This window comes from Amborella trichopoda, chromosome 13, assembly GCF_054954075.1.
Source record: "Amborella trichopoda isolate Santa Cruz 75 chromosome 13, AtrichopodaSantaCruz75HAP2 v2.0, whole genome shotgun sequence".
NCBI lineage: Eukaryota > Viridiplantae > Streptophyta > Magnoliopsida > Amborellales > Amborellaceae > Amborella > Amborella trichopoda.
This window is the reverse complement of record NC_142348.1, coordinates 22413795-22436255: the sequence shown is the minus strand read 5'-3', so window position 1 is coordinate 22436255 and position 22461 is coordinate 22413795. Positions and strand designations below refer to the sequence as shown.

The 22461-nt window shown below is 39.8% G+C and overlaps 1 long non-coding RNA gene and 1 pseudogene across 2 annotated transcripts in view; both read right to left on the bottom strand.

Moving 5' to 3' along the window:
• Positions 1-22461, bottom strand: part of LOC148779081 (uncharacterized) — a 47301-nt gene that overhangs the window by 15206 nt on the left and 9634 nt on the right. Inside the window, exons 2-3 of one of the 2 annotated variants that reach the window (XR_016046923.1) lie at positions 12441-12516; positions 11044-11213 (exon numbers count right to left, since the gene is read on the bottom strand). This is a non-coding gene — a long non-coding RNA (uncharacterized LOC148779081). The remainder of the gene's footprint in view (positions 1-11043; positions 11214-12440; positions 12517-22461) is intronic. The other variant, XR_016046924.1, reaches the window with a different exon arrangement.
• Positions 7889-8024, bottom strand: LOC148779082 (U11 spliceosomal RNA; annotated as a pseudogene).

The window sequence follows — 22461 nt, the reverse complement described above, 5'->3', positions numbered from 1 at the left end:
GAGTGTGCAACTCAGAGACTCAAAAATATTATACTAGTCGGAACCGTTGCGCTTCGAAATTTTACCGAGACGGGGCATTTAACACTCCAAAGAAAACAAGCCCACTCATGCCTCCAAATCCCCTAATTTTGATCTCAGTGACTTCTTACTAAATATCGAGGTCAATTGACCACTGTAGGGCCCAGTTATATAGGAGTTTTGTTCCACCATGGTGAATAGCCACTAGGTGGTGAATGGTCACCGTGGTGAGGTTCTACCTATGGGGTGAGAACCCCAAATAACAAATAGGGAAGACATGCTAAAGTAGCACAATCAAGTCTCCAATTCTTAACCTAGTCACCAGATCTATGAAGGCACTCAAGGTCACTTGGTGACGGGCAATTATCGACGGTATAACAAGAGGCAGGGAATATCGTATGCACCTCAATATGAGTAATAACGGCACGTGTGACTCATGTCACACTATGAGTCGAACTACATGATGTAAATGATAAATAATACAAGATACTATATCAGATTTCACCAAACATGTCTCAATTCAATCACATTCGTGTGTCTTGTCGCAAGCAATGCATCAAGTGGGATGCTAATTGGAGCGTGTTGATGCACAACAGAGAGTCTATTACCACCCTACGCAGGGGAATTTATGTCAAGAAAACCTCTTTCTTCTCAATGACATTTCACACAAGATAATTTTTTATCTCCAAGTGCTTTCACTTATTGTGATACTTTGGATTCTTTATAGAAGCTAGTGTTGTCGAGTTGTTACAACACACGGCAACAGGCTCTCTAGCACTTGATCCGACCCCTAACATTGCAAGAACCTCCTAGGCCATCAGCCCTCTTGCAAATGCTACACAATAAGCAATGTCCTTCGCCTCTAAGGAAGTCAATAGCAAACACGTCTGCTTCTTATTATACCGGAAAAGCGCTCCCACTCCAAGCGTAAAAAAATATTCTAGAGCGACCATAGCCATGGAACTAATCTCTTGGGACATTGTGGCAATCCAATTGGCTACAACAAAGAATTGCAGTGCTTTCCTGATATAGACCTGATTCATCCTCATTAATGGAGATACATGTCAGGCATTCCCCTTCAATCTCAAAATGTCTATGGGGAACTCTGTCACTTGCACTCCTTTGATGCTTGAGAATGAATGGTGGTTCATTCCCGCTATTCTTGACGACTATAGGAATACTCACACTATAGCCCTTTAGTAGAAGAATCGCTTCACCATTCCCTATTTAAGATCCCACCGACCTCTCAGTGCTTAAGTACTTCGACAAAATGAAGTTCACATCATTAGGATATACCTTTGAAGTAACATATCATATGAAAGGACATTCCATGGACCTTTAATCTAGATTACTAGTCATATGGGATGTGATAGACCAAGTTTTCTACTGGTCCACAACTCATAAGAGGTTTTAGGCACAGGTTTTGAAGGAATTCTAGTAAAAATGTACATAACAGTCAACAAAGCATCTCCCAAACAAAAGGTCAATACGATATGTGTTTCTGCCATCATGGAACTCCCTTGTAAATTAGGGAAAAATTCCTTCCTTTTGCGATACCATTTTGATGCTGAGCATAGGATATCGTTTCTTGCGGAACCTATCCCTTGATCCGCATTGGACTTACCAAACAGTTAAGGGTGTACTTGTATCCCCCATCACTTCTAAGAACTTTACTTATTTTCCTTGACTGAATCTCAAACCCCCAACGTAAATCTCTTGAAGCTATCAACCAAGGAAAGAGAAAACAGCCAATCTATCAAGGTGGGGTGCCCCTGGGAGGCCTTGGCACCGCCCCAAGCAGATTGGACATCGCCTAAGCGGGCTCCCAATGCGTCCGCCTAGGTTTTGCCCTTGCCCAACGGTAGAAAATGTCGAGCATTTCCACAAAAATTCCTCCTTAATAAGGGAAGAAAAGAGGCTTAGGTGTGTTTCCAACCTCCCTTAAGTAATTTTTTTCTTTTGAATATTACCTTAAAATAATTTTAGAGGCATTGAAACCCAAAAAATTTAGAAAAACAACCATAAATTTTGGATTTTTTTTTATCAAAGAATTTTTCCAAGTTTGAATCATCTCAAACTGTCTCTTTTATATGAAGCAATGTGGAACACAAAAAAGTAATAAGGGTTATTTTAAGGTGATTTAAAGGTTCATACTAATCCAAAACATTGCAGATCGAAGATCGCACAAGGTTCGTTCTTATTTCTGCATTTGATATTTGTTAATTTCTCCAAAAGTCTACAACAGGTTCTAATTGGAGTGGAGATTCAGGATGGAAATATGGTTTTTGCTCGAGACAAAATGACAACAAAATCCATTGCAATTTTTGTTGTAATTAATTTAAATAACACTTCATTAGTACTAAGGGGGATATTGCCCCATGTAAGGAGGTCCTAAGAGAAGTTAGGAAGGAGATTCTTGAGAATATGGATGCCGAAAAAGGGAAGAAGGAAGCAAAAGAGGAGAGTATCGTAGAGTTGAGGGAAGGGGTGAATATCTATGGTGACAATGGGAGTGATGATAATGATGACGGAGGGGAAATAAAAGTGGGTTCCTCTCAAAGTTCAATGAGAGGCTTGTAGATGAAGAAGCCTTGTATGAAGGAGCCAATGGATGCCTTTGCCCCCCAATCCCAACGATGCAGTTGAGAAATAGAAAAAGCAAGTTACGATCAAAAATAGGTTCAAGACAGAAGTTTACTATATTCATCGGTTGTTTATCAGGCAGGTATTGCCCTTAATGCATCTCACTTAAGTAGCTTTTATACAATATTGGAAGCAATTTTGGACCAGAGTTGAAGGGCCCAATCCTTATAAGCTTAAGAAGCCATTGCTTCATAAGCAAGGTTTACAAAAACACTGGGCGGTCCCTAGGCGCTCCGCAGGGCGGGGGGGGGGGGGGGTTGTCTCGAGTGCCCAGCACCCAAGCGAGCTACCCAGAACCTCAGGTGCCCAGAGGTTTGAAACATGCACATATATGACTATATGTGCTTTCTAAACGCACATATATGCCTATGCGTATCTAACCACCTTTTTTATGCAAATTTGTGTGTGAATGTTGACACTTTCAAATCACTAAAACTTTTGCTTAAATAATTAAAAAAGTGAAAAAAAGAAGAAGAAACAAAACAAGTACATGATGTACTTGTCCTTTAGTGTCCATGCAGCATACTCAGTAGTCCATATTTCAAACAATCATGCTTATGGACTCTAAGTGTCCAACGAGACCAAATACCAATACAAAATGATGCTGTAAAAAAAATGGCATGCAAATGAAAAGAAAGAGATCTCTAATTATTCAATATTTTCGATGTTTTATGCTCAATTTTTCGATTGTCTAACTAGCTTAGAATTACCCCAAAGATCTTTGTAAGAACTTCATTTGGACCTTAAAATTTATTGCAATAATATATTTCAAAATTTCGCATTCCCAAAACATAGAAATATCCAACAAAATCCAAAAAAAATCGCATTTCCAAAAAAGTCACATTAAGATATGGTACAGCTCAGTGTTCCAAAAAGCGAACCACCCAACGCCTAGGCGGATCTGGGAGCCTGGGCACATCACCCAAGCCTAGGTGCCCAAAAAAAGCGGTGGTCCTTGGGCGCCCGCCTACGAGCCCAGGAAACCGCCAAGGCGGCCGCGTAGGCCCTAGACTTGGGCGGAGCCCAGGTCCAGCGCCCCACCCAGAGGCGGAAATTGCTTTCGGTGGGGGTATTTTTTGTCCATTTTTTTTTATGGGTTTTAGGTCCATTTGAAACCTAAAACATTGGAGCTCATTTAAGAGAGAGAAAGCCCCCAAAAAACTAGTTTTTCGTGATTTCTTTGAGATCGAAGGGTTCCTCAAAGTTATGAGAAATTGATCAAAACATCACCCATTGATATTAGACTTAATTTTTGATGTTTTATAAATCAATGGGGGGGTTTTTTAGAAGATTTTGAGTCCTTAGAAGCATCTTTGAGGTGGAAGTTTGAAGATTGAGCAATCAAACTCAAAGTAAGTGATTTTTTTGTATAAATTGCATTATTATGAGATGTCTTCTTTGGGATCTCATAGGAGTGGCAATCCCGGTTGGGAATATGGCTACAACCTAGATCCTAATGATAAAAATTGTATAAGATGCAATTTTTTTGAGAAGGATACAAAAGGGGGCATAAACTGGTTCAAGAAACATCTTGCTAGTATCAGGGGGGATGTTGCCCTATGTAAAAAGACTGCTGATGTTGTTAAAGAAGAAATAACCAATTTTTTTAATATGGTAAAAATGAAAAAAAATGAGAGATTTGCCTCCATAGCAGAGATTAGGTCTGAGGCTTGGGTCAATTATGATGATGATGATGATAGTGATGAGGATGGGATTGGGGAGGAATGTCAAGAGGTAGAAGTTGAACAATCATTTAGTGGAAAGGGAAAGGGAATCGTAATTTTTTCTGGTTCTGGTTCTGGGAGTAAGAAGCCTCGGGTTATGGGCCCTATGGATAGTTTTTAGCGTTGGTCTGACCTTGAGGTTGCAGGAGAGAAAACAAAGAAGCAAACCACCATTGAAAATAGAATGACAAAGGAAGAGTGAGAGAGAGGTACTTATTATCTTGCTACATGATTTTATGAGGCGAGCATTGCTTTCAATACCGCTCGCTTAAGCAACTTCTATGCCGCGGTAGAGACAATTGGCCAATTTGGGCCTGGGATGAAACCCCCAACCCCAGCTTTCAGAGCCTCTTTTGAAAAAGGCGGTGAGTGTCACGAAGGAAGCTGTAGAAGTTAAGAAAGATGCATGGGCTCAATATGGGGTATCTATTATGACTGATGCTTGGAGTGATAAGAAGAGAAGAAGTCAGATGAATTTGCTTATGAATTGTCCTTTAGGGACTGTTTTTTTGAGGTCTATTGATGCCTCTGATCATATCCATGATGCTCATTACATATTCCAAGTTTTAGAGAAGGGAATGAAGGAGGTTGGGGAGCATCATGTTGTACAGGTTGTCAAGACAATGTTGCTCCTAATGTTGTTGCAGCTAATTTGTTACGCATAGCTTATCCTAAAATCTTTTAGACAATATGTGCAGCACATTATATAGACCTCATGCTTGAGGCTCTTAGCGGTTTAACCGAGATATCAAGTGCAGTGAAGAAGGCAAAGTCAATTACAAATTTCATTTATGGCCACCATCCCACCCTCAGCATGATGCGTAGATTTACAAGGAAGAAAGAGATTGTGAAGCCTGGGGTCACAAGATTTGCGACCTGGTACTTATGCCTAGATAACATACATTCGAGGAGAGTGCAGTTAAGGCAAATGTTTACCTCGAATGACTAGAGAGCATGCAAGTGGTCCAAGGATCAAGTTGGGAAAAAAGTGACAGATATTATCCTTTCTAAGGCTTTTTGGCAAGAGGTGAAGGGCCGCTCTTAAGGTATTTTTTCCTCTTGTCAAAGTCCTTCGCATGGTTGATAGTGACAAGCCTTATATGGGCTATATATATGAGGCCATGGAGAAATGCAAGAAAGAGAGCTCAAAATTTTGATGATGATGAGAACTGTTATAACCCTGTTTGGGAGATTATTGATGAGAAGTGAGATACGCAGCTACATCGGCCATTGCATGCAGCTGGTTATTATTTGAACCCAGCTTTGTTTTATGTTAACAAAGATATACACACAAATGATACAATTATGATTGGATTTAATAAGTCTGTAAATGTGCTAGTCCTTGATCCTGATATCCAAGATATTATATGCGCTGATGAGCTGATAAATTACAAGTGCTCATTAAAGTCTTTTGGGAGTCCAATGGCAATGAGGTAAAGGGCCAAAATTGATCCAAGTAGTAATAATATTCTTAAGCTCATCAAGTTCACGTAATCAAGTTTCATTTTTATAATTCTATTATTTATTTATGATTTTATTCTATATCTTTGCAGCCAATTGGTAGAGCCAACATGGGTTTAGTTCTCCAAATTTACAAATGTTGATCATTCAGATCTTGAACCTAACCACTTCCTCATCCGGTTGTCAGCGCAATTGGAGTGCTTTTGAAGGGGTAAGGTCGTAAAGGTAATATGTATAATTGTATTAATAATACATGAACCATAGACTTTAATTAGTTTCATTTGATTTTATTAGATTCATACAAAGAGAAGGAACAAGCTTGAATCAAAGAGGTTTAATGACCTAGTCTATGTCAAGTGTAATCGATTGTTGAAAGACATGTTTGATAAGAGAGACCCCATTAGATCAAAAAATATGGACAACGCTATGGAGCGGTTAGTTGATGATGATGAGTCGAAGGGTATGAAGGATTGACATGGGACATGGTTATAGATGCTTCAGGGACATCAGCTGACCTTCCTAGGGCCACTAGATCTTCTGCACAGAGAACGAGGGTGGAGGAAGAAAAGGCAGATTCAGAAGAGACAGATGAGAACGACCAATATGTCGACGAGGATGACAATTCCGATGAATATGATACCAATGCAGCTGACCCTAATTTTTCTGATGATGAATGTTGAATAATTATTAAACTTTGAACTTTGATTGAACTATGAATGGTAAATTTTAAGTTTTAATTGGATATGGATTATGGACCGACTTATGGTTACTAATGGAGTGTGTGCTAATGTGTACTATACTTTGAATTCTGATGTGCCCCAAATACCTAATTCTTATATTTTATACAATATATAACTGTAGAATCCTTTTTGGATTCAACTGGGCTGCCCAGATTCTACGCGCTTGCCTAGCCACTGGGTGGCCTGGACCTCCCAGGCCACCTGGGACCAACCTAGCGCTCTTTGAAACACTGGTATGACTTTCTTTTCTTTTTTTTTCTTTTTTTCTTTTTACTTTAAGGTGTTAGAATACCCCCTTTCATGGGTCAAAATGACCCAAAATGGCCCCAAACATGCAAAAAAAAAATGCCGTTTTTATGAATGTTCCTAAGCACCCACCTAGCTTGCTAGGGCGAACGCCTAAGAACTTCCGCTCAGGAAGGCCTGCCCAAGCCTAGGCGAGACAGCCTCCTAAGCACTGGGCAAGCTGTTTTTTCAAACAATAACATAAGGAGGTACAATTCACAAAGGAGTGCCCCAAACCCACAAGGATGCGAGCATCCAATACAGGATCACAGGATCATGATTATGATAGGTACATGGAGTGATGTGAACAGAAGTGTAATGAACATAAAGGTGAATTGCCCTTTAAGGACACGAATTCTAAAGTTTATTGATGCATTTGATAATGTACAGGATGCACAATTCCTTTTTACTTTAATTGACAAGTTCAATGAGGTTGGGGAAGAGAATGATATTCAAGTGGTAATTGATAATGCTACAGAAAATATGGTTATTCCTAATTTATTGGACTAAAAGCGGCCTTGTAACTTTTGAACTCCATGTTTAGCAAAGTGCATAGACCCATGCTTAAGGCTATTAGTGAACTGCCTAGGGTATCAGGTACACTTCCTAAGGCTACAGTCGTGACAATGTTCATATATAGTCACACCATTGCCTTCAGCATGATGCACAAGATCGCTTAGAAGAGCGATATAGCAAGGGCTGGGGTAACCGGATTTGCCACTTCTTTTCTAAGTTTACAAAGAATATTGCAGAAGAGAAAGCAATTGAGTTTGATGTTAACTTTAGAAGAGTTATCTAGATGTAAGTGGCCTAGATGTGCTAAAGGGGAAAGGGCATGTGACAGTGTGTTTAAGAGTTTGTCAAGTGGGTAGTCTACTCGGTTAAAGTCTTTCTACCCTTAGTGAATTTTAAAAATCGGTTAATGGTGACGTGAAGCCCATTATGGGCTCTAAATATGATGCACTAGATGGAGGTAGCAAAGGCTTTGGTCAATGATGAGAGTACGTATTGCTCAATATGGGAGATAATATATTACAAAATGGGATAGGCAGCTTCATCAGCCCAGAAATTGTGTCGGCCATATGTCTTGATAGCCATACAGCACCCAACTTCGAAGGGCAGGAGTGGCATATTTAGCCAACCGACCCTTTTTCTTAGGCAGCTTCATCAGTCATTACCTGAAATTGTACTATTTGAGGTTTTGAACCTGAAGTTCTTCTGCACAAACTTAGGTATTGAGAAAAAGGATGCAATTATGGAAGGCTTTGCCGTTAATGAATGTCTTGAGAGGCTAGATCTACACAATGATATCCAAGATAAGATATATGCTAACGAGTTACTTTTGTATAAGTGTACTTTGAAATCATTTGTGAAGGAAATGGTGGTGAGACCAAGGACTAAATCAAATGTAGGTAATTTCCTAAGTATTTATTAATTTTGCATAGTTTCATATGAATTTAGATATTAAATTTGGAGTTCCTTTGATATGGTAAAAATTTAAGACTATCATAGATTTAGTGATTCATATTATTAGGGTATTATCTTAGTTTTATAAGTCTGAATTGTGGATAATATATTTTACTACAGTTCCACACAAAAGCAGGAACCAGCTTGAGAAAAAGCGGCTCAATAATTTAGTCTTTGTCAAGCATAATCTGATGCTATAGATGAGCATTTTTAAGATCCCAAAGAGAGATCCCATTTCATCCAAAGACTTGGATGATGCCAAAAGAGTGGTTGATTGAAGATCCTTAGTGAGGGTTGACCTGGGATATGGTCGAGGAAGTTTAGGACCAGCTTCCACCCATAGGAGGGCTAATGACCACCACTACTAGTAAACAAAGGAGGAGGAAAGAGAGGTGAGGAAGAGGAGGCCGATTCACAAGAAACTGAGGAGGACCATTATGTTGAAGAAGATGACGATTCTAATGATGGTTTGGAATCGGATGGAGGAGACAGGAATGAAGCCAATGATTATGAAGAAATTGATGATAACGATTGAAATATAAATCCTACTAATTTTCTTTTCATCTTTTGTCCATTTTTATGACATCCTAGTCATCATTAAATTGTGGGTTTGAACTCAGTTTTCTTTTCATATGTGGCCGGTCTTCCAACATTGAAGCAAGTCGAAGCCGACATATCCCTTGGAGCACGACACTTGCCTCACCATCTCATGGAATTCTAGCCCTTTGCATCCTCAACCTTCATTTCCTCTTTCATTTGGGGATTCTAGCCTCAGGGCCAAACTGGGAAGGCGATTCTTGCACCAAATTCTCTCCTTTACAGAACCATGGCCCCCAAGTCTAGTACAACCATATCCAAACTTAAACGATTCAGATGGATCCATCACTTCACAAAAACAAGAGATCATCAATGAAATTAACTTTTTTTGTTTTTCAAGGAATCGCCCGGCACCATTCAGCCAATTTCCTTCACACCTCCCACACCTAGTGACACCAAAATAATTAAATAGAAAATTGTAATTAGGGAGGTAAGTCAGCAATGAGGAGATTGCCTCTACCCTCATGAACCTCAGCACAAATAAATCTCCCCACTCAAATAGTTCCCAACCCAATTTTTCCACAAACCGTGGCATATAATGAGTGATGAAATATGGCTAACCATCAATCCATCATAGCTCTCTCCATCTTAACTCCATCATGAGATCTCTTAGATCAACATTTATCACCTTCATTCTAAAGAAAATAGCTGCAATTTCTGTGACTGCTTCTAAACCGATAGACCTTTGTAATCTGCATTAGAAGATTTTCAAAATCATTGCTAATTAGTTATATCAGCGCAAAAGCTAGATTGATCATCAATCAATACAAGATGCCTTTGCCAAAACAGAGGCATATTCAAGCAAGCTATTGTTGGCCATGAAATTGTTCACAGCCTGTGCAATGAACAACTAGAGAATGCGTTTTGTTTTAAGATAGATCTTCAAAAGGACTAAGTTAATTGAAAATCCTTCAATTAACTAAACTGATGTCTTTCTTTGGAGAAACCTTTAACAATTGCATACGAATGTGTTTCACCTCCCCTGGATTTTCTGTTATCATCAATGACTCATTTGGAGCTTCCAAAGGCAAGAATGGAACAGGACAAGACAACACGCTCTTTCCCTACTTATTTCTCATCGCTCTGGAGTGCTTTAGAAACCTCCTTACTAAAGAAACTAAGGGTCTGTTTGGGCACCAGGAGATGCCTCTCCAAGATGATTAGCGATCTCAGACGTTTGGCTCACAAAATTGCAGCAGAGATACATCTCGCTGAGAGAAGCGTCTCCTTATTTTGGGGCCAAAAATGAGACCACACCTCCTCAAAAAAAGGTGGAATATGAATCCCCAAAAGAGCCGCTTGCCAAGCTCTCTCTCTCTCTCACCTCTATTAATATTTTGTGTTTTTAATTTAGGGCATTTCTCTTTTATTGTTGATTTTTCTAGTTTAGGATTTTTTTTGGGAGGGGGGGAGGGAGCCGGGGCCAGGGGTGGGGTTGGTTTAGCTGGTTTGCTGTTGGTTTAGGGTTTTATTTCTAATTTGATTTTGGGTTTTTATAACTGATTTTAGCCCCTTCTCTTTTGCTCAGTTTGCTGATTTCTAGCAGGAACTCTATATTACTTGGGATAACATGTTCCCTTACACTGGTTAGCCAAGTAGTTAGGGTGCTTTGATGGAAGAGGCAAGTAATTATTTTCATAGATCATGAGTGTAGGTCTATCCTCCTCCTGGTGGTTAGTCTAGAAGTGTTACATTGAATACCTACAGTTTCCCCCTTTTCCGGGCACCCAGAAAGCACATTGATCATGTGATCCAAGACTTTGGGTGGCTAACACAACAGAATGGTTGGTCTTTAGAGCATCCTCCTCAGTTGTGGATCTGACGAACTTAGTAATGGAGACAAAATCCCAGCCAACAGGTTTGATCCCATTTTAGAGTCAGACTGTGTTGTACTCTGATGAGTCCATTTGGGCCAAAAAATATTTCGTTACATGATTAAGCACTAAGCTTATTTTCTCTTTGCAATTCATTTTTGCATTTATTTTTTTGTCAGTAAACATTATTCTTTCTTCATGTTTTTATCTGTTATCTATCAAATTTATTTTATTTATCAAAATAAAAATAAATAAAGGTCTCATTATTCTGAGATCTGGTTTCCTGTTCCAAACCTTATATCGAGAGCTTTCAGATTGGGACAGATGCCTGGGACCCTTTCCTAGCCAACATTGCTGACAGCAGACCCCGAAATATCCAATAGCTCCCATGAGGTGTCTGCTAGGGCAATGAGGCTGTAATCATCTAGTAACTTCCTTCTCCTTGAGATGCTCAATATTGCCATCTGCAGTTCATGAGACATCAAACAAGATGAGGTTGTGATTTTTAAGCCACAAATAAATTTAGAAGACGAGAAGCACATTCCAGATGTTTACTTGTTTACAAGAAACACAAATATATCACTTTATAAACCAAAATCATAGCGAGTTGCAAGATAGAAAGAGACTCCAGCAAACAATAAAAACACAGTTACATGACTCATCAAACGAACAAAACGCAAGGCTATGACTCCAAACACAAGCCCATACTCATCAAAGGAACAAAACACAGTTACAAGACAATCAGAAGTGCTTCTCGAAAATAAAATAATCATATATGCCATAATTGCACTGCAGTGACCAACAAAACTCCCATAAAGTAACTATTCAAACAGTTAAAACACAGTTACAAGTCCCATTAAAGGAGCAAATACAAGGCAATAACTCCTACTGCAAGGTACTCATCGAAGGAATAAACCACAGTTGCAAGACAATCAGAAGTGTTTCTCGAAAATAAAGGAACCATATATACGCAATGATTGCACTGCAGGGACAAACAAAACCCCACAAATATACGCAATGATTGCACGGCAGGGACAAACAAAACCCCACAAAGCAAGAACCTCATGAAGCATACATAACCTAGATCTTCAACAGATATAGAAAATCATTGGGAAGAATATTCTATTTTTCCCTCTTTTCTTTCTTTTTCTTTTTTCTGTTGTTTGGGTGGGTGTAAACTTGTACGTATGAGGGATAAACTTCAACTGTCCATTTCTATTTTTTTGGAGAGTAACGTCATCTCTCCATTTCTTTCACAGAATCTTGAGTACGTTGTCACGTTACTTGTTCCTCATATGTTGGTTTAAGGGCAGTCTGACACACGAAAACATGGTGTTTCTGCTCAAACTAAATTCCCACTCATGTGCCAACCTTACTATAAAAGTTTGAGGGCCTCTACATGTAATATATTTATTAAAGAAAGCGCGACTTCTTTTTCACAAAAAGTCCAAATTAGTCATTACCAAAAGATAAATGCCTTGTAGTGATAGTCCACTACCCACAAGTGAGATGAAATTAGGGCTACTGCTCAACTGTCTGTATGCCATAGGCATCTTTAACTTCCTGGTGGAGCAGTGTGGCCAGCTTTAAGTTTTCATAAAATGACTGGCAAGTAATCAAGGCACATGTTGGCTTCTTTTCTGGCTTCTCAATAGAAACTTACACTCTTTCATCAGCATTAAAGGTATTACCTTGTTGATCTCCCTGAAAAAGTACTACATATTGGCTTTGCCATCATGCTTCATTTTGTTTTCATATTGCCCAGATCTACACAGAAAAAAGATGAGAATTATCGGCAACATACACCATACCTGGCTTTTGTATTTCTACCACATAAAAAAGTGACTGGGCACAACGAGTCACAAATATGGTGCTTTCATTCACACAAGCAAATTTATACAGCTGGGTGCTTCCCAACCTGCAAATTGGCTCGTGAACAAAACCCCTATGAGGCTATAAAGCTCTAGTTGAAAAATATAAAATATTAAATCTACACTTATCAACAAGTATTTGATGGTGGAAGGGGAATGAAGGGAAGAAAGAAACAGAGGTGTGTGTGAGAGAGAGAGAGAGGAGAATGACATGACCCATTTTTTTGGAATCCACCATATGTTTATATTATTAAAGATTACACACGGTATCTTGGTGTGACTTTATAAATCACACATAACCCTATTGAATCAATTATTCCATTTATGTCCCTAACTTACAATTGTACATTGAATACATGACATATAGAATCAATTATTCTATTTCAGTCCCTACCTTACTGCTGTACTTTCGACACTTCCCCTCAATATGGAGCACAGACATCAATTATGCCCAGCTTGAGAACACTATTTTGCAGTCTGTCACAGACAACTATTTTGTTGAAGATATCTTCCAAATGATCTCTTGATTTTTCACATGAGTACAAATAATTCTGGCTGCAAGTTTTTCCCTTGTGAAAAGCTAATATACCTCAATATGCTTTGTTCTATCATGAAAAACAAGGTTCTTAACAATGTGAATAACTGCTTCATTGTCAAAATAAAGGGTCACAGGTAACTGAACTTTAACTCCCGGATCAGCCAAGATAGTTTCCACCCACATGACTTCACATGTTCCATGTGCTATAGCTCTATATTCAACTTCAACACTTGGTTTGGCCACATTTAGTTTTTTTACTCTTCCGTGAAACCAAAATTCCTATCAACAAGGTACAATAGCCTGTAATTGGCCTCTTATCAATCTGTGAACCAGCCCAATCTGCCTCTGTGTAGATTGCAACACCCATATGACCATGAGTAATAAACAACAACCCTCTACTAGTAGATGACTTTAGATACTTTAGGATATAGTAGACATCTAAATAAGGTTTTTGAGGGGCATGCATGAATACTAACTACATAAACCACATAAGATATATCTGGCTGCATAATTGTGAGACATGTAACGCCCAGTAACCTTTGCTATTGACAAGAATCCTTCAGTAACTCTCCCATCTGTTCATGAAGTCTATGATTGGTTCGCATAGGTGTATCCATTGATTTGGCACCCAACATTCCAGTTTGTTGTAACAGATTTAGCACATACTTCCACCGGGAAATAGTTATTCCCTTCGTTGATCTTAACATTTCAATATCCAGAAAATATCTCAGTGGACCCGAATCTTTTATTTCAAACACTTAGGTAACATTTAAGTTTTTTGATGAGTGCCAAGCTATCCCGTCACTAAAATATTATTTACAATATGACTAAAATATTATTTACAATATGGGTGTTATAATCCCAACATTATTCTCCTCACAAATAGTGTATGATCAACTTGACTCCTTCTAAATACAATTTTTACTAAGGCTTAATTGTATTTGTCAAAACCAAGCTCTCAATGATAGTTTAAGTCCATATATTGCCTTTTTCAATCTGCACACCCTTCCTATCTCCAATTGAAGTTGAAACCTAAAGGCATGGGCATACACTCTTCCTCATGAAGATCCCTACATAAAAAGGCATTTTTCACATCTAGCTGATGCAAGGACCAAGATTTTTTTGCAGCCAATAAGTGCATGATTCTAAACAGTATTTAACTTTGCCACAGGGGCAAAAAGCTCTTTGTAATCTGTACCATGAGTAAAACCTTTTGCAACCAACCTAGCATTGTATCCGTCAATCATGTCATCCGCCTCGTATTTCACTGTAAACACCCATTTGCATCCTAGCACCTTTCCTTTATGAAGGTTACGGATCTCCCAAGTATTGCTCTTTTCAAGAACTTGCCGTACCTCCCACATTACAGCCTTCAATTGAGGTTGTGATAGAGCCTTTGTTACATGGGATGGAATGCTAACGGTAGGCAAATGATGATAGAAAGCATGATAAGAAGGTGACACATCATTATATGTGATGATGCACAAAGTGCATCAAGTGGACAGGGTGGCATGTATCTTCCATGGGAGCAGCAGATTCCTCCTAACATGTGTGTATAATTTGAGGGATGTAAACCCTAGGAGGGCTACTACGAAGAACAATAAGGGCAAGAATTGCTTAGGATGATTTTCAAATTATTTTAATGGTTTTTTTTTTCTGGACCAGTTGGGGATTTTCATTTTATTTGCAGGGTCATTTATTTTAAAAGTCACTTAAGTTTAGGACTTTTGGGTTATTTCATTTATTCTATGGACATTTAATGTCTGATCATTAAGTAATAATATTTAAGAGGTGTGTGGGGCTATGGACAGCCATTCACGTGACTTTTCATAATGAAAAAGATAGAAAGCTTGGGCTTTTGGGAGCTCTAATTGTGCTTTAATAAGAAACCCTAGGCTCCTATTTTAATGCTTGTGCTTGGCCTGAAATTTGCTGATATTGTTGTTCTCTAAAAAGTTTCCCACATCAATTTCGTGTGGGAGCCCAAGTTTCTTCAACAACAAGACCAGAGAACTATAACCAAGTCTAGGGTGTTTTGTTGATTTTGGGCCATGTTTTGCTAATTTCATCCAAAAGTTTACTGATCTCAACCCAAGGTTTGCCAAATTTTGCCTATAACTTGTTGATTTCTGCTAGATAATATTGATTATCTAGGCTTGTGATTTCGGTGAACCCATAGCCGCGAGAAGGCACTAAGGAAAGGAAGCTCTCCTAGATATTGCCCATGACCCCAGAGAAGAGGCGATTGAAGACCTCAAAAGGCAAGTCCAGCAGCTTACACAGAAGTGTGCGGACATCACTCATGGGCAAGATGGGATTTATTTGCCCACGAAGAAGCCAAATTTAATCTCTTTCACCATCCTGCTCCTGGCGTGAAGTCAAGTGATACAGACAGCAATGGAAGGCCTAGACACCAGGGAGGCACCAATCTACGGTTTTCGACATGAAGGTTGATATTCCTGATTTTGACAGTAATCCTCAACCCAAGGGGTTTATAGATTGGTTAAATACTGTAAGAAGGGTTCTTGATTACAAGGAAGTTCTCAAAAATAAAAAAGTAAAAATTGTTACTATAAAATTGAAGAAGGGTGCCTTGGCATGGCAGGAAAAAACTTAGGTCTAGAAGGGAAAAAACGGCAAAGCCAAAAATTAATGCCAAGGAGATGATGAAAAAGAAATTAAAAGAAAAATACCTACATGAAAATCATCTACAACCCTTTATCATAAGATGAATAACCTTCGTCAAGGAGAAAAGAGTATAGAAGAGTACAACAATGAATTTCATCAGTTGATGGCTCGATGTGACGTGGTTGAAAAAGAGGAACAGTCCCTAGCTCATTAAGTAGGAGGGGCAAAGAACACCTATACAAGATGTGGTGGTCATATAATGTTACTGGACTTTAGATGAAGCTTACAACCTTGCAGCTAAAGTGGGCTGCAGCCTAGGCAGTACAACTGCCAGCATAAGTGAATGTAGAGAAGAGTGGGAATTTGGTACCTCGACAGACCTCACAGCCTGTTAGTTCATCCAAACATTAGGATATTGCGAGTGTTCGGGGCAGTTCTAGTAGCCTAAATAGCCCAAAAACCAACATTATTTAAGTGCTTTTAAGTATTTGGGAATCAGCCACGTCTCCTCTCAAGGCCCAAACAGAACATTTGTAAACCTTGCTGAGGAATTTCTTGAAGAGGACACCAAGCAATTAATTGCGAGAGACCTAGTTTATGATGAGCCACTAGAGAAAGAAGAGCTCGAAGTGAAATTATCACAGATTGCTTAAGAAGGGGGTGTTTGCATCAAATGATAAGGCCAAGAAGAGTTTTCAGTTGGTGCAATGTTAAGTTCAAAGGGGAGTCCTATTGCCTTCTTCAATGACACCCAGCACCGATATTCCACATATGATGTGGAGTTTTATGCTATTATTCAAGCCTCAAGACATTGGTACCAATATGTGATCCAAAGGGAGCTTCTTTTGTTCTTAGATCATGAAGCGCTGAAATATATTAGTGGGCAACATAAACTAAATCAATAACATGCTCCGTGGGTAGCCTATTTGCAGGAGTTTACTTTTGTCATTCAGCATAAGGCAGGGAATCAAAACAGAGTGGCAGACACCTTGAGTAGAAAATCGGCCTAGTCGGCTACCATGCCGGATGCTATTACTGTGTTAACTTCAAGGAGATATTCGTTTGGTGCCATGATAGAGTTAGTGGGGATTTTCAAATCTCTCTTTAAAGGATTATAGTTGCAAGTTCCCCTAGAGAGACCCTTGCAATAGAACTTCATGAAGGAGGTATTGGCGGACATTTTAGTTAAGATGAAGCCATAGCATTGGAGTCAAGTATTAGTTGCCAAAATTGAAGAGGGATATTATGCAGTTTGTCAAGAAAAAGTCGTACGTATCAGCTCATTTAGGGGCAACAATAAAATATATCACTCTCACACAAAGGGCAGCGGGCTAGGGCTTTATTCTCCACTTCCGATTCCCAATGCATCTTAGGAAAATGTTGGCATGGATTTCATGCTAGGACTTCCACGGTTCTCAAAAAGGTATGGATTCTATATTTGTGACTCATTTTATGGCTTGCAAGAAGACCTTGGATGCCACGCATGTTGCAAATTTATACTTCAGAAAGATAGTGAGTTTGCATAATGTTCTGAAAATGATAACTTCATATGAGGATACTAAGTTTCCCAGCCATTTTGGGGGAATTTTGTAGAAGAAATTGGATACTCGATTGTCATTCAGTAGTGCCTATCATGCACAGACAAATGGGCAGACTGAACTGGCAAATCTTGCAAATCTTCTCCGAAGTATTGTGAGGAAAAAGAAGAAACAGTGGGATCTAGCATTACCTCAAGCCAAGTTTGCCTATAACAGTGCTCATAGCAAGTCAACTGGTAAGATTTCGCTCGCCATGAGTTATGAAGTCAGTTATGACCCAGATCTATTATCAGATCGTCAGTAATAGAGCATGACAAAAGCATGACTCAAATCTAATCCAAGATACCCCTAAGATATCCCCTAAAAATCAGCTCAAACGGATGCTCGATGATGAGAAATAGGGAGAACTATTCTCAGACTATAGTACATCGCCTATCAAGCACACAAAAGATAGCAAAGTTACAAAAGAACAACCAGAAATTGGAACCTGATGGGCCCGAGACTTTCGAAAATAGTAGCACGAGGCAAAAAACCCATAACTTTAAAATTTAACATCAATCTGACGCCATTTGACCACATTTACTAAAGGTAATGTGTCATAGCAAACTATTGAAAAGTTAATTTCATTCAACTATTGTTTTTAGGTAGGAAATACAGCAAAATGGCCCATTTCGATGGTTTTCTAACTGTTGTAAACAGTCCAAACAATGCAAATAGCTTCCAACCATTGTCCCCACCAGGATTTTATATAGATGCCTTGAACCATGGATGGATTATTTAAAGTATGGGCCTTACATGGCTGAATTATCACCTTTTTGTCCCGTTATGATGCAAAAAGGGCAATTTTCTTGACATAAAAATGCCCAAAATATCTATATTTGTCCTTGAAAAACTTGGTTTAACCCATACCCATACAGGCACTTACTATCAAACAAATGATTGGACACCACCTAATTGTAGAGAGTCACGTAACAATTGTTTTGCAACAAATTTGAATAAAAGACTTCAAGCTTTGAAGGGATTTTGAGTCTTTTATGGATGAACATCAAAATATCAGCAACGTGCCACTTTCCATACATGTCTTCTTCTTTATTCTGTTACCCTAGAATTGTAGAGCTCGATCCTGCAATGATTTGCAGCAAGAGTCACCCAAAACTCCTAAAACCCGATGAGTTATTGGTCATTGAAGGTGTCCAAGCCAAAAGCTAGACATAGATAGGCCCCAAAATCACCTCCCATCTCTGAGTTGATCGCGGCTTGATATTTATGAAAAGAACAGTTGTGGAATCCCGATTCATTTCATCGAAAATCACCTCCCAGACGGTGAGAAATCACCGAAAAACCGAGCATAGATCATGAAACTTGAAGATTGCATGATGCTAAAAAATCTCAATTTCTTTCTAAAAATAAACCACATTCCAGCAAGAAAATGCCCACAAAATACACTGCATTGGAAAGCGCTCGACGTGTAGAACATATTTGAAGCCTCGACACTATCTCCATGGGGTTTGAGAAAGAAACCTCCACAGAGAGAGAACCTTAACCCAAACCCATTAACCACAATTCCCAACAAACCCTAACCTTAGATAGAAAACATCAAAATACCAAAACCACCCTTAGGCCATTAAATAGAGGAAACCAACCCACTTCCCTAAAGCCGTTGGAGAGATAGGGACTAGGGTACAACTCCCACTGAGAACATATAACTCGAAGGCTATTAGACATTTGGCCCAATATTGCTCTCCTTTTAAGAGACATTTTTGTACTTCTTCACCTCTCTTGAACACATTGGTTATGATTGAGAAGAAAAAATGACACTTGGTCACCTTGACTCAAGCCCCTAACAGATGGGATACATTCATGGGGACATCCATTTATGAGGAATGAGAAATGAACACTTGATATAGAACTAGTCATCCATGTTCCCCAGTCATAATCAAACAACATATTTGTCATAACTAGGTCCCACATATCCCAGTTAACATGGTCGTCTGCCTTTTCAAGGCCCAATTAATAGATCAATGTAGGCGGCTTCCAGACTTATGCCTTTTATCAGTTCACTTGTTAGCAATGATGGCTGCATCCAAGATTTGCATACCTTGTCCAAAAGTACCTTGGGGTGGAGAAACAACCTCGTTAAGCAGGCGAAACCCGGATGCAACAACCTTGGCTAAGACTTTTGTAGGAATCATTCAATAAGCTTATAGTCTGAAGTTTAAATTTCTTAAGCAACTTCAAGCTTGGGGTTTAGGGCCTTTGTAAATGATAACTCTTTGGTGTAATTTGGCAAACATCTCCATCACATCAGGATGAAGAGGGGTAAAGATCCCCATCACATCAGGCCCCAAAGACTCCCAAAAGTGGCAATTGGGAATACCTTAAGCCAGGGCTTTGTCTTGGCCAAGCTTTGTGATAGCTTTAAGTACTTCAAACTCCAAAAATGGCCACTCTAGCCATGCTTCATCACTGTTAGTGATTCTTCGGAACTGGTGGCTCCACCTCTTCTACCGAGAAAATCTTTCGGAAATAACTACTAAAGGTCATCATAAATTCTGTCCGTCTTTGATTTAGAGGAGTTGTCTCTGCTTCTACAATTTGCATCTCAATCTTCGTTGCCAATAAAGTATTTCTTGCTTAGTATTTTGTATATTGGCTTGGCAATGGTTCTCTTGGTCCTCTCTAACGACTCTTGAATGTTGGTTTCATGATGAAACCAACAGATCTATATCCTCAATGTTAAGCATCAAAGCTTCATTCTTTATATCGACTTCACCAAAGTATTCATGGTCATTCTTTCAGCAACTGTAGTTTTCTAGAAAGCCAAAAATCAGCACATCTTCAACCGCAAAAGACAACCACCATTGGGGGATCAATTGATGAAAACATTTGTCCTCCAGCCACATCGTTTCTAAACCGAAAAGATCAAGGTCCATTGAAGACCGGTTCAGAGTCTAGGATGACTGCGGCATTGTCTGATAAAGTTTTGCGCAAGGTTCTAGTGTGAACGCTTTGGAAAGCAGCCTCCCAATCCAGGCTGAACATAAGTGGATCGAGCTTCATTAAGGTGTGGTTGACGAGGTAATTTGACCAAGTGGAAGAGGCCCTATTGAGTTAGAGGTGTATGAGGTTATGCTTAGACACATGGGAAGAGAAGCCTATCAGCTAGATGTAAGCCACCATTATTATATTCAAAATACCAACTTATGACATTGATGTCACCACATACACACCACAAATTTTTTTTTTTTGATAATGTTAACATTTGTATTGCTGAGAAAGGGAATTACAGTATATTCTCTCTCCAGGAGAATCCTCTAGACAACCCGGTAAAAAGAAGATCGAAAACCCATGTACAGTAATAGGATTTCCCCCATAAGTGCGGTTTACAAAAGAGGCTAGGTTAGGGCTTTATAAAATTGCCCCCCCCCCCCCCCCCACCCTACCTTCAGATGTACAATGACAAGGAAAAATAAAAGGGCCCAAAAAATTAAAAAGGGGCTTCACTGGTTGAAAGCAAAAAAGAAGGTGGACCCAGTTTGAACTGCCTCACCCTGTCTTCTAACACCCTCCTTCGCCAACCAATCCTCGAAGTCGTTGGACATCCGCTAGGTATGCTGCCATGAGAAGTACATAGCCCTGCAAATTTATTGAACCTCGTTAAAAACTTGGATCAAGTACCATGGAGGATCACATGTCCTACTAGCCCATGAGATGACATTCTTGGCATCACCTTCCACTATCAAGCTAGAGCCCTAAGAGGAGTTGAATTTTTTTAGAGCAAGGAGGAGGGCTAAGGCTTCCGCATCGTGAGAGTCCTTGATGCCGAGGTAATCGGAGAAGGTGATGAGAATATTGCCTTCAAAGTCTCTTAAAACCCCTCCTGACCCTGCTGGGCCAGAGTTCCTCAAGGAGCACCCATCGTTCGGTGGTAACCAGAGACTTGGCCTAGCTGCCCCTGCTGGTTGGTGATGAAGGATATTTCCCCATTGGGAAAGGAAGAAGGATCTTGGAATTCCAGCTAAGAACTTCATGTTGGATGCCCAAAAGGTCACCACGGTGGTTACCTTTTGAAAAATGGCCGGAATTGAAAGCTTAGTCCCTCGAAAAAATCTGGAGTTTCTTTCCATCCATACTAGCCAAATGGTAGCAGCTAAGGTCGCTTTCCACAGGATTCTACCTGCCTTTGGCCAGCTTGATTCAAAATTGATGGTAAGGAGGCCTTTTACTGAGGGTGGGGTAACCCATTGTAAGCCAAAAAGTTGTACCCTGCCCCATAAGTCTGAAGAGAAGGCACAAAGATGGAACAAATGGGAGTTTGTTTCCTCCTCACATTCACACAAAACACACTTATTCAGAATGGGCACCCCTCTTCTTTGTACTTGATCAACTGAGAGAGCTTTTTGTGAGAAGGCGAGCCAGTTGAAGGCCTGTACTTTGGGTGGTGCAATAGTGGACCAAATTCTAGAGAAGTGTTCGGATGGGGAGGGGAAGGAGGAAAAGTTTTTGTAGAGTGAAGCCACAGAGAATTTGCCCGAGGGAGTTAAGGTCCAAATGATATCATCTCTTCCTTGAGAAATGAAGAAGAGAGAGTGCAAGGAGTTCAATAGTCGCTGGAAATCTGCCGTCTCGACTTCGTTTAGGCTCCTTCTAAAGGAAGGATTCCAAACTCTGCAGCCTCCCAAGGTGCTAAGTTCCTGGGCCACAGAAGAATCTTGGTTTTGTGCGAGAGAGAAGGGAGTTGGGAAGGCCTCACGAAGAGGGGAAGTCCCTAGCCATATATCTTGCCAAAATTTAACTCTCGACCTTTCTCTCAGGTGGAACCTAATGTGTATCTTGAAACAGGACAGGACTGTTAAAAGCGACTTCCAGGCCCTTGAGGTATTATGGACTTGGGCTCTTCCCGGGAGCCAATTTTCTGATGTAATCTTATACTTGAGTTTTAAGACCTGCGCCCAAAGGGCATTTGGCTGAGTGACTAAGCGCCACCACCATTTCCCAAGCAAGGCTGCATTGTGATTGCGCAGTACCTTTATCCCAAGACCTCCCTGTACTTTTGGTTGGCAAACCTTGTTCCAAGCAACAAAGTGGTATCTCCTCTTGTCTTCTTGCCCAGACCAAAGGGAATTCCTCATGAGTT